At 34.2% G+C, this 12,857-nt stretch overlaps 1 protein-coding gene across 3 annotated transcripts in view; it reads right to left on the bottom strand.

Moving 5' to 3' along the window:
- Window positions 1–12,857, bottom strand: part of SPOCK3 (SPARC (osteonectin), cwcv and kazal like domains proteoglycan 3) — a 186,164-nt gene that overhangs the window by 54,933 nt on the left and 118,374 nt on the right. The window lies entirely within an intron of this gene.

Raw genomic sequence — 12,857 nt, 5'->3', positions numbered from 1 at the left:
TTTTACCATGGAAATACCTGAAGAGGTTAAAGAGCAGAAAAATATATGAACTATTAAGTTATGTATAGGAATAAAATAATTCCAATTTATTTGTCTTTATTAGTGACTTTTCTATATGCAGAGAACATCACGAATTTTGCAAGAAATCCAACTGTTGTATTTCACAATATTCCTTATTTATGCTGGTTTTATAAACTTTTAACTGCTTGTGCTACTTTCATCACAATCCTTTATATGCGTGAAAAAAATACCATTTTACTTCTGAATATATCTAGATTTTTTCCTCCTGCTCTTGAATTCCCTTTCCCCTTAGCATACTAGTTTTCCACCTTGGAATTTCACCATGTCTCATTTGTACGTTTGATTCTAAGCATGCCTCAACTCTTGGAATTTGCCCACATTTTGTTTCAAGACAGAAGAGTAAGTATTTCTGACTTCAGAGAAATATGCTGAAAAGTGCTTAAAAAAGGAATAAATCATTTCAGTACAGACAAAGAATAAGTACTGTGTCAGGGTCTCTTGGCAATATATTTCAGCATGAAAAATTCTTCATTTATGTACTGTCAAGCACCCCACAGAAAAATGCAATTTCTTTACTCATATTCTGCCTGTTTGAAAACCTGTTCAGTCTTAAATGGACTTGACAGTCTTCAACATTTGCCTAAGGTAGTTGTTTAGTGAACTAGAGACAAGCAATTAAAATCTGTGGCAAGAACATATATGTCATTTTTAGACAGGTTTCTTGCAGCTTTACTGTTATTAAAGATGAGAACAGTTACATTTCTGAAACAATAACACTGTATGTTATTTTGAGATACATGAGCTCTGCTCTTAGAACTACCTGTTATAGAGTTGGAAAGATTAAATGACAGTGATACATTTTATTAAGCTCTGCCACCTTCCATTCCAAAGTAGCTACCTCTGAAAGGTTTCCAACAGATCTCTGGATATTATACATATAGAGCCTAGTCTGCTCCCAAATTGAAAAAAAAACAACACCCACTTAGTCTTCCATAGCATATAATGAAAACAATAAAATACAAGGGGAAAGTACTATTATTTTTGTGTGCATTTGATTGGCATGAATACAAGGTCAGGATACACTTTATTTATTACATGAAGTTCTAAATAATCCCAACTTCCCTTGTATTTGTAATATGGTGTGGTATTTGTAATATTTGGTGTGATATTCACCAAGTTCCACGTGAATATCACACATTTCCATATATACATGGTTACCTTCAGAAAAACCCCAAATGATAGTCCCGTGAACAACTGACTAATTTTTCAAATATGAATGACAGTGTGCATGACATTAATATATGGGGAGGACACTGAAAAAAACTGTGACTTGGGAAAAGCTTCTGATGACTTCAAATACATAGGAACACTCTATAAAAAGGAGTAGTAAGTCAGCACAAGTGTCACATATACAGCTAGGTAAAATCTCCAGGATATTCAAAGAATACTTGTACAGTCTAGAGGTTTTCAAATTAGCTGAATTTGATATTTATATCTTTGAACACTTGAGCTGGCTAGGCATACTTGCAGCCATTGAGAAACTGTGAAGGACAGAATATGCACCATTGGACTGGAAATGCATGAAAGATTAATAAAATTAAAAAAAAAAAAAAGGAAGGAAAAGCTGTTCTCAGAAATTACATAGAAAAAAAACCAGCTTTTGATTTCTGAGCACCTGGAAGGAGATGGACTATGCTATAGGGTTTTATTAGGCAAATCATAATAGTTCTAGTTTCACTCTATGGACAAACATCTAGAAAACACAGATATACTAGACAGCAAATACCTTGATTTTATCAAGGCATGTCATACGCCTTTACATTCCAACCTGGTAAACCCTACTGAAAAGTATGCTATTTGTGTGCTTATACTGTAAGATGAGTACCAAAGTAGTTGAATGTAATACTCAGGGAATAGTGATCGATGCTCACTTAAATGGGTAAAACGAAAGGCTGCACTGAGTAGACTTTGCAAGGGTAAGTCACAACCCTGGAACTATTCTGTCTTTTCATTAATGGCTTAGAATATGAAATAAAAGATAACCTACTAAGCAGGGAAGAGGCTGGAATAACTTTAGAAAATAGGAATATAATAAAATACTCAATGGAATAGGCTAAAAATATAATGTATTTAAATACAGAATATGGCTATGTTCCACTATTAGATATAATAATCACGTTCAAAATACAAGCTATGGAACAACTGGCTAGACATCCATTTCAATCAAAAAAAATAAAAATCTAGTGATCATTATGAACAAAATTAAAAACACTAACATATGAGGACACATAAACAGGATTTCAACCTACAAAGCATGTAAAAGAATTCCACACAGATCTGGCAGTGCTTAAAATAGAGCACCTTTAGTCCAGCTTTGTGAACAGGGTTTCCAATAGGAAAAGAGGACTAGAAAATAGAGGAGTCACCAAAAAGCTCAAGGAGAAGGTATGTTCAGTCTAGAGAAAAGAGGATTCAAACGACAGCTGTCAAATAGGTAAAAGGCACCCAAAAGATACCTGAAAAGAATACCATGACAAATGTTACACGAAATAATTGACTTAAATTGCTGAGGAAAAGTTTCAGATTAGATGCTAGGAAGACTTTCTAATAATAAGGGTAGTGAAGTATTAAAATAAATTGTTGGAGAAGTTTACTGAATCTTAATGATTGTCTTTACAACCAGAATTAGATAAATCTGTCAGGAATTACAACTGCGTAGTTTATCTTGCTTTGAGAAAATGGGTGGACCAGATGGCATCAAGCTTATTCAATGTGGAAGTATAGGACAACCTGCTCTGAGCATGAACCAGTGTCATGAGATTATTGCTTGCATAAATCTTGTTCATTTAACTGCAAAGATTGAAAGACATGAATGAATGAACGAGGGAGACCAAGTGTAAGAAGAGAAAAATAATGCTTATAATGCTTATGCTGGACCATGGATCTTTGATAACTTCAGCAAAATTCTGTGTGGTACTGAGTGTATTTGTGCTCTCCTGAGCTCTTGAAAACCTGAGATCTGATTTGGGAACATGGTAAATATTTTTAGATAAACTGAAAGAAAAATGAATTTAATGTATAAATGATTTGCAATGTGAAACATGAAAAACCTAATCTTTAACTGGGCATCCAAATTTCTGGATAATTGTTTTGTTTCCATCTGTCTGTAGAATCATTTTCTATCTGTAAAACAACACTCATCATGCAGAGGGACTATGTGTGAGACAGTGTAAATTAGTTACTATTTGCAGAATTCTCAAAATCTACAAGGAATAAAGACGTATTAAAGCAGATGATAAATTTAGTTTAACTGTCTGGCTACTGTATAATAAAAGATATAAGACTGTACTAAGCAGTGCAGAGAAAACAAATTGCTGATTAGATACAAGAGAGGAATGTCCATTCTTTGTTTTGAGTGAAGAGCTCTGTGGAAGAAACGGCAACATAATTAAGACTGCAGTATATGTTGCTTGTGCAACATTAACTTGGGCATTCCCCAGCATTTTGTCAATTGTGTTCCTTTTTGAGAATGCTATTACCTCAGTGGCAAGACAATATACTTTCACTCAGTAGTACTGTCTTGCCAGGAATATCTAATGGCTTCTAAACTAATTAAAGCTAAGTAGCAAGAGAAATGGCATGTATCCTTAAAGCAAGGAACAGAAGCTCATCACTAGTGCCTTCAGGAGCTGTCTGCAGATACTCCCTCCAAATCTTCCTTCCCTTCACCTTATATATACTGGACAGATGGAAGCAGATGTGGTGTACTCCTACAGTATACAAGTCAGCAGAAGCTATCTGTCAGTGCATTCTCCTGGATCTCCAATGTGTACTCTGTCCATTACATGCTTCAAGCCCTTGATATTGAAAGAATGAAATTTGTCCAGATATGTCAACACACCCTCTTCTACCATATAAACATAACCTCGCAGTATTGGGTGAAGTGTGAATTCAACATAGTCTTTTAGAAATTTTCATGTGCTGAGGTATGAAACGCAGGAATGCTTTCTAGAACACCACCTCATTTAACGCTGAGCATTTAGTAAATGACTTTTTAGACAACCAGTAGCTAACAATTACACAACTCTACAAAGCATTTAATCTTTGAAAGGTCACTGTCACCTTTAATTGTACTGAATGAAAACTCTGTATAAGTCCATGACTTTTTTGTGCATATATAATTAAACTGGGCATGCTATCTAAGTCTAAGGAAAAAAAAATATTAACAAAATTTTGTTCACTCAGCTCTAATCAAGCTTCCAGGGTACACAAAAGAAAAAAATTGTGATTTAGCGCAGGTGAAGCAGGGAATATCAGTAGGCATTGGAGAATTCAAAAATTCTGATCTATAGATGCCTTTTTTCCTGTCAGTAACTTGTTAATCATGTGTATTACTTACCTAAACAATAGGACTTTAGGTAAAAAGCTTTTCAGCACACAAGTACTACTATTTAAAATGAAAATATTTCAGAATATTAACCATTAGGACATGCAACCAGCATTTTGTGCAGAGAACAAAAGGAAACGTGCCTACTGAATCAAGACCCTGAGTAAAGAAAGTCTTCTGTGACTGAAAGAGAAATGACGATACTTAATTTACAAAGCTATGAGCTATATAAAACAATTTACACGACAAAATGAAAATCTGCATACAAAGATTTCTTCCTGTTCACTTTTGTAGCTCTTGCTTGTTTTCAGCACTCTGCAGTGCAACAGCACAAAAAGAAAAGCCTGAAAACAGGTCAACTAGCTATTCAGCCTTTTTTGGACACCCTAGAAAACATATTAAGTCACAGAAACAGGCAGATAAGATGCCTACTGAGATTACTTAAATTAGACACCTACCTGTCTTTGCATTCATATGTAAAGGCTTTTAGATACATGATGCTCAGGAGCTTCGGTAAATCCTACTTAGGACCCATCTAATTTTTAAATCAGCCATCTGGGTTTTTAGGCACCTACTGGAAACACATACCTCAACATCTTTTTCTATATATTTTGAAAACAGGTGAACTAGCATTTTATACCACTAAATGAGAATGTAAAGCTTAATTTATGCTAAATGACAAAACCCTATGTCTACTTGAAACATGATTACCAGTAACTTAAAAAAGTATTAGTAATAATGCTTCTAGTCATTTTTTTGTGTAGAAAAAAGTAATATATTACCTCAGATCCAAATTAATATTTCAACATTCCTTGAAGACAATAAATTCTGTAAAAAACAAGATATTTCAAATACAAAAAATTATAAAAAATATTTAGTGTTTTTAAAAAAACGATTAACAAAAATATAACCATATTACTCCTACCTATATTATTACTTCTGATCTTGGCTTATTCCAATATTATGAACACTGATGCAGTTTGAAATCACACAGCTTCTTGTAAGCATTCTTAATATTAAAAAAAAATCTCTTTCTGACATAATACACACATACACTAAAATCTATAAATCCTGGCTCTTTTACAGAGTTCTTGCCCATTCAGTCCAAATTTCAGCACTTCAGCAGGCTCCTTTTTTCAAACTTTTTCATCATTTTTGGCAGACCCAAGCTACAGAAGCACAGAATGTCACTCAACACTGTATGTACATGAGATCCTTGGTGTACCTCATTGCCTGTATTACAGTTTCATAATTTGGAGGAAATTTCTTGAAAAAAGAAAAAGAAATACCTTTCAGAGAAAACAAACTTTGTATTTTTCAAGGTCAAACTTCAAACTTGAAAAACTAACATTCAAAGAAAAATCTAAAATGTGAGCAAACCCATTTAATTCTCCTAAACCATCACCTTAAAAATTGAGCACTACCCTGGCGCAAAATCAGCTTTCAGCTGACAAGCAAATTGTCAGCAATTGGCAATGGTAAAGTAAAAGTAATGGCAAAGCCATTGGCAATGGTAAAGTAAAAGTAATGGCAAAGCTATAAAGCCTTATAAAAGACACAAATAGCTTGCAAAAGCATGGGATTTTTTGTTAAAAGAATCTGCTTACTGCTCATTAGCATGCATTATCACTGTATTTTTAATGTGGTATGGCTTCCTAAACCATGCTGGCTGATTGCATTACAAATTAAACAAGTCCAATTTATCTAATTACATCTAAACTGAAATATTTATAAAGTTATATGTGAGCTAAAATAGCATCTAAAGGGCATGCTCATTATTCTTCAATTACAGGAAAAATAATGAAAGTAATAAAAGTAATGTGAATGGACCTAGCTAGTCCACACTGGATTACCCTGCCCAAATTTCTAACACATTTATACTATATGAACTGGGGGGATTGGGGGAGAAAGGGGAATAAAAAAATCTGTATGGTTACTCACATTTAGGTGAAAGCTTCATCAATAAACTACAGAATCACTGTTGAGATCAGAAGTTAGACACTCCCAGGCACTCTGTTTTCTTAGCATCACATTGTCTCTACAGCTGTCTACTCTGTTTTTTCACCCACCTAAAAATGTATGCTAAAATTCATTTGAACTCAAAGTACTAGATTCTAGTTATTAAACAGTCAGAAAGAGAAGGCTGCGTGTGCTATCAGTGAAGGAATTTTTTTATTATGTTCCACATTCATAATAGTTCGCCCTGTCAGGGAAAGAACATACTGTTGTACAACTGGGAGTTAATACGCCAAGCATGGCTGGCTTTCCCTATATTACATATATCTCTTTTTGAACTTAAAGAGATTTATGTGCTGTAGAAACATACAGAACTGTGCCTAAATCCTTCCACTTTTGCTGTTAGTACTTGACTTCTAAAATATACATAAGATTTCCCTGCTCTGTGTCAGACACATATGGATTAAAAACATGACAACACAAAGTCAAGTCTTCACATACCATGCTCTGAAGGAAGAGCTAGATTGGTAAATTTTGCTACAAAACTTAGTTTTCTTCTAGTAAGTCCATGGTGACCTATGATGTTCCTTATTTTTCTGGAACTTTGTTGTCATTCAGAAGACCTACCTCTGATACTCAGTCATTTTTTTTCAGATCTCTGTCTCCCTCTCAGTTCTCATCAATGTTCAGATCTCTTCTTTTGGGACTTAAGTTATTTTACTTTTATACTATTTTCCTTATTTACTCAGGATCCCATCCAAGAGAACATCTGTTATGAAATACTTGGCTTCACTTTGATCTCAAGATTAATGTAAAAAAACAAGCAAGAGAGCAAGAAGCACTGTCAACTTGTATGAGAAAGGTCTATTATGTTTTCTTAAATTTAGAAGAAAACATCCATCTTAAAAGTCATTGGACATGTAAATAAACAGGTTGGATGGTTCTTTTCTTTGCTAGAAATGACTGAAGCTGAGGTAGATCACAACCACACCATTGAAGAAAACTGTTGAAGGTAGAAACAAGACAAGTTTCCTGAAAGACTGTTTGTTTTTTCAGGAGACCCTTTAAGGATTCTGTTTGAGAGCTGGCTAAAACATTTGAACATATCTGAATATCAACTTTTCATTTCTTCAAGGTTTCTTCTTCCTTTTTTTTTCCCTGCTTGCTTGTTTTTCCCCTAAGAGGGAGGGTGGCAGATGTATATTAATGCTTCAGAGTTCTGATGTGAACATGCCGTGAAACTCACACAACCCAGAAATTTCTGGAAGAGTGGCTTTGGATATTTTAAAGTGACATTGTTTTGGGAGGAAAGTGGATGTGCATCCCATTAGAAACCTGAATCCCGGATAGCTTTCTGTGGTTCGGTTGCATTATTTTATAGCCAAAAACTTAATACACCTGAGCTGTGCTAACATGTATTTGGTTGTTTGGGTTTTTTTTGGTACTATTGTGTGGCTACATATTTTATCCTACAGGATAAATTCAGGAAAATGATCACTTTTAAGGACATAAATTTACTGACTTCTATGGCACTCTGGTGACAGAAAAAGAGCAAATGCGTTCTGAAAAAAAGTATAATCATCCCATTCACATACCTATTACAAAACAAGAAATGTCTTTGTTGTTACATTTTCTTCCATTTCCTCATGTATCTGGACTACTGCCTTGTGTACAAGGACAATTTAGGTAACCATTGCTCTCCCTCACTTCTGGGATATTGGAAGGAATGTTCCAAGGAGAACAGAATGACATGCCTGGGATGGGAAGTACGGCTGTCAGAGACATGGGAATAGAATACACCTTTCACCACTAAACTTCTTCCTTTTACATAGATTCTCCATACCACCTCCTTCACTGGCACACTCTTTGGGGTCATCTTTCAGAGCATTATTAATGTAGTATTTGAATGCTTTCATGAGCCAAGATCTGAGCCAGTTTTCATGTCTGCCATTTGCTACTTTCATCTTCTTTAATACCACCGTCACTCTACAGGCATAAATATGCCAGTGACAGCACCTGTGTCCAGGTCCTATGCATTTCTGCCTGTGTATGACAGAGATACCTTCTAGAAAAGAATTCTTGTGCCAAAATCATTCTGATTATTTTATCTGTATTTAGAGTTATGATATTTTGAATACTGTTTTCAATAGATTAACTTCTGCTGGTTAAAGCTACCATTCAGAGAAAGACTGTTCTCCAGAGAAGTACAGATGTCTCCAATGCAACGTTAACAGTTTCAGAAACCTGAATCTTCAGCTATCTTCTCAAGTTCACTTTAAGCAATTTGATTTTTCTTGTTTTGCTGGCTGTCCCATTTGACAGTTAATATCCAGTTTTAGATTTTCATGTACAGGTTCTGAATCTGAGTTTTTTCTGTGTTCATTATTTTGTATCTATATACTGCTGCTGTGATATAAGAATTATTTAATAAGCCCTGACACTTGTTTTACTTTCCCTTGTTTGTCCTTTTATTTTATTGGTTTGTCCTTCCAGCCTTGATTGTTTATATTCTAGAGAAAACTGTTTACTGTTTTAAAAAAAACAACGTAAAGGCATTACATAGATTAAGGTTTAAGAAAATATTTTCTAGTCCATAAAGCAGCATTTTTTAATTTTGATAGAAGTATTAAAGTTTATTTATGTTTTAATAGAAACACAATATATAATGTCATATTAAGGAAATAGTATTATGGAAATGAAAAAAAAAGGAACCAAATTAAATTCTTGCTATTATAAATATGTCATTCTAGTCTAAGATATATTGAGCTGCCCAGAATTTCAAAATACTGAAGGTTCTATAAAATAGTTTGTAATCTAAGATACCATCTCTATACCTTTAGCAGCAATTTAATTTTAACACAGTTGATAAAAAAAGAGAACCGCTATATAGAGTTTGGAATTTCTAGTGCATCAGCCTATTTGACAAACTTGATTAAATAAAGTGAAGCACCCCTCTCATGTTTCTCTTTTTTTGAATGCAATATCCTATCTGTTTCAAGGTTCCAGATAAAATTTCAGGCATTATTGGCAAAAACCATTGATGACAGAAGCTGGCAAACCAGTCAGTCTCATTTCCCGATATTTTATCAATCTTTTTAAGCATATAAACAATAAACAAGGAGTTTCCAGTATTTCCGTAAAGATCAGTTTGTCCTGATAAAGTACACTCCATGGATCAAACAAGCAAGACACATTTTGTCTCAATGGCTACCTGTCAGTCTCATTAAAAGAAGGTTTGCTTTGGTTTTCAGCTTGGTTGTTTTTTTGAGGAGAGTTTGATTTGTTTTTTGTTTAGGTTTTTATTTGGGTGTGTATGTGGAAGAAAGGTTGGTCATGTTTGTTTTTTCTTTATCAGTCCACAACTTTGACTTGTAAATGTACCTCAGCCAATCCACTTTCTAGCAATCTTTTCTGAAGTAGAAAGAAAATGTCAACATCTCAGGAATGTGACCTGAAAACTCACAATAAGCTCATAAGTAAATTTAAACCAATTCAACCTTTATAATAAGAATATGTTTAAAATAACATCAAAAATTAAAAATGTTGATACTTAGTTTTAAGTGCTTCCTCCAAATAATGTTTCATACCAAAAACACTGCTAAGAGATAGATTTTTAACGTGAAGTCTTTAAAACACCTGAAATGAATAAAGGCAGCCATGATTTTAGAAAGCAAAATGTTAAACATGGAATTCCTGAGAAGAGAATCTAGAAATTTCACGTAAAATTATAAACAATATTTGGATAAAGTAAGCAACCAGTATCAAAATCCCCCCTCCCACAGTGTGATTTTACCCAATGGCTCTCTTTCAGTCTTCTAATAAAAAAGGAATCATAGTTTGAGAGACCGAAGAAGGTAACTGAATATTAAAATTACCTAAATTCACATACGTATCTAAAGTCTATCAAGAATAAATATACCCTTTACTGACTGTCTGCATTTCTATAACCTTTCCACCTTAGTCTGAGAAGGTAGTTTAGATCCATTATTTCTGCAAAACATTGTTTTATTGGTAATTATAGGGATGTCATCAATCACATGAAGTTTTCATAGGCAGGAAGAAAAAAAATCATAACAATTTCACTGTTAACATGAAACCAATGTGAGCAAATTGTTGCTAATAAAAAATTGATATACGACTTACTGCCAAGATGATTCTGGAATAAAATCATGGGGCAATGGCCATATTGTAGACTAACTTATTTCTGTGGTGTTTTCCTTTCAAAATACCAAAACGTTGCTCACTGATCTAATTTACAGTTAGATTTTGTTATAGTGGGACTACTTTTGACCACGTTCAATCTAAGAGAGAAAATTTCAGCTTATTAAAACAAACATCAGAACTGTTAATTAAAATACGCAAAAACCACCCAAAAGACAATTCATCTGATGTGTGACTATTTTTTTACCTTGTGGCCTTTTTTCAGAAGGCCCTGAGATAATATAATATACACTATGGGAGAATTTTCCCAACAGATACATCCAATCTTGAGCAGCAGCATCTCCTCCACAGTTACTCCAGCTTTACTGTATGCATGCTGGACAGCAGTGAGTTGCATCCCTGGGTAAAAGAACAGCAGGAGGTGGGTTGCTGCCACAAAACACTTCATTTGAGCTGTACTCCACATCCTTTTTATTTCCATATTAATTCCAGGAAAGATGAAGCTAGAAAAAGGCTGCAAGAGCCGTCTTGGCAGCAGTGACCATGGTTTTCCTGGATAATACGTATTATGCCAAACATATAGGGGTACCAAAGCCCGATGCCACAGGACTACTTGAGTATTTCTGTCGTTAAAATGAATAATAAACTTTCAAGTGCTAAAGTTTAGAGAAATGCAGAAGGTAAAACTAGACTAACAAGTGTAAAACATATACAAGTGTCATTTACAGGCTATTAACTAAAAATCGTTTTACCACCACCCTGGCAAGGACATGGCATGATCTCTATACTGAATTTCTTCCCACATAATAATTAATGTTCACTTTGAACACTCAACATTTCAGCATGTTTTTATTTCAACATTCTTGTAATGCTAATAATGAATATCTTACATCTGCTACTTTTCTTTTACACTGACTGCATATGACTAACTGTAGGCTGAGAACACAGTAAACATAGCGTGGCCTGAAAAAATAAATGGGAAACAAAACATGCTTACCTGACTGGATCAGTTTAACTTAGAAGTTAACCTTTCCTTCTACATTGCCTACCTATTATATAACATTTTTTCTCTCCAAAGCAAAAAATGTGTGTGAAATACCTACAGTTACAGAATTTGACACTAACATTTGCATGGGCTTGGCCAGCAAAGGGAGGGCATACTCCCAAAGTAGCGTCCATCCAATAACTGCCAGCTGCCTGGCTGTGTTCTACAATACTATTTACTGACTTGTTTTCAGAAAACGTATTCTGCAATTTGCCACAGTCATTGGCAAATGCATTCTAAATACAGAAAACTGCTATATAAAATCCTACGGGAGCCTGATGACACAATGAAACTAAACTTTGCCTGGAGTAAGGGAACACAAATATCCATCTTTATGTCAATTTTTAAAATGACTGCTCCTGAAATAACCTTGCAAGGACATTTTAATTCAACTGCACCACAGAGTATGAAATCATAACATCACTGAAATGAAAGTAAATATCTACAGGTTAGTACAGATCTCCTATGGTCATTAAGTTTTTTAGCATTATTTATAGACTTCTGCAGAAAACTTCAAGCCAGACCATAAGAAACCGTAAGGGTCACTTCTGCATATAGGACAATTTAGAATGCAGAATTCCCATATGATAAAATAAGAAATTACCAATGAGGTTAAAACTGGCTGCGATGTTTATATTACATTAGGTAAAGTATTACCTTCACATGGAACAACAAAAGAAATGCTAAATAACACTATCATCTAATGTCTAGTAGGATGCAAGCACATTTCAAGCTCTTAAGACATACCTGATTACCGTGAATGAAAAAAAAAGTCTCTTCAAATTCTTAAATTAAAACTTTAAGTCATATTATTACTGGAAAAAAATTGTTTTCCTGCTAGGTCAAAAAGTCCAAAGCTCAGTGCCTCCGGTATACTGGTGTAGGGCTTAGAACTTTTTTTTTTCATTTTTTAAAGAAAAACTAAGCTTCTTGAGCAGTTTGCTATAAATAAATACATATTCAGCTCAGAAGAAAAACATTTTCCAATAAAAACTGTTTTCCAATAAAAACTTTCCAGCACAAAAACTGTTGAGGAAGCGCTAGTTATATTTGATGTTTTTATTTTACCAAGAAGAAAACATCCTCGGAGCAGATACTTAGGGTTCAATCCAGCAGCCAGTCACTCCTGGAAACTCCAATCCTTTTCTGACACATTCAGACATAGTTTGCAATTGTAGGGAAGAAGAAAATTCAGCACAGCAAATACTAATCCTAAAATCTTTAAGTCCTGGAAAGCATCATAAAAATATTTTGCTTAAAATGTTATCTAGAATTTTTTTTTATAAG

The sequence above is a fragment of the Pezoporus flaviventris genome, unplaced genomic scaffold (genome assembly GCF_033815535.1).
Source record: "Pezoporus flaviventris isolate CSIRO_AGI_PZ_B2104156 unplaced genomic scaffold, CSIRO_AGI_Pfla_v1 ptg000002l, whole genome shotgun sequence".
NCBI lineage: Eukaryota > Metazoa > Chordata > Aves > Psittaciformes > Psittacidae > Pezoporus > Pezoporus flaviventris.
The sequence above is the reverse complement of the archived record's forward strand: the minus strand, read 5'-3'. Positions and strand labels throughout refer to the sequence as shown.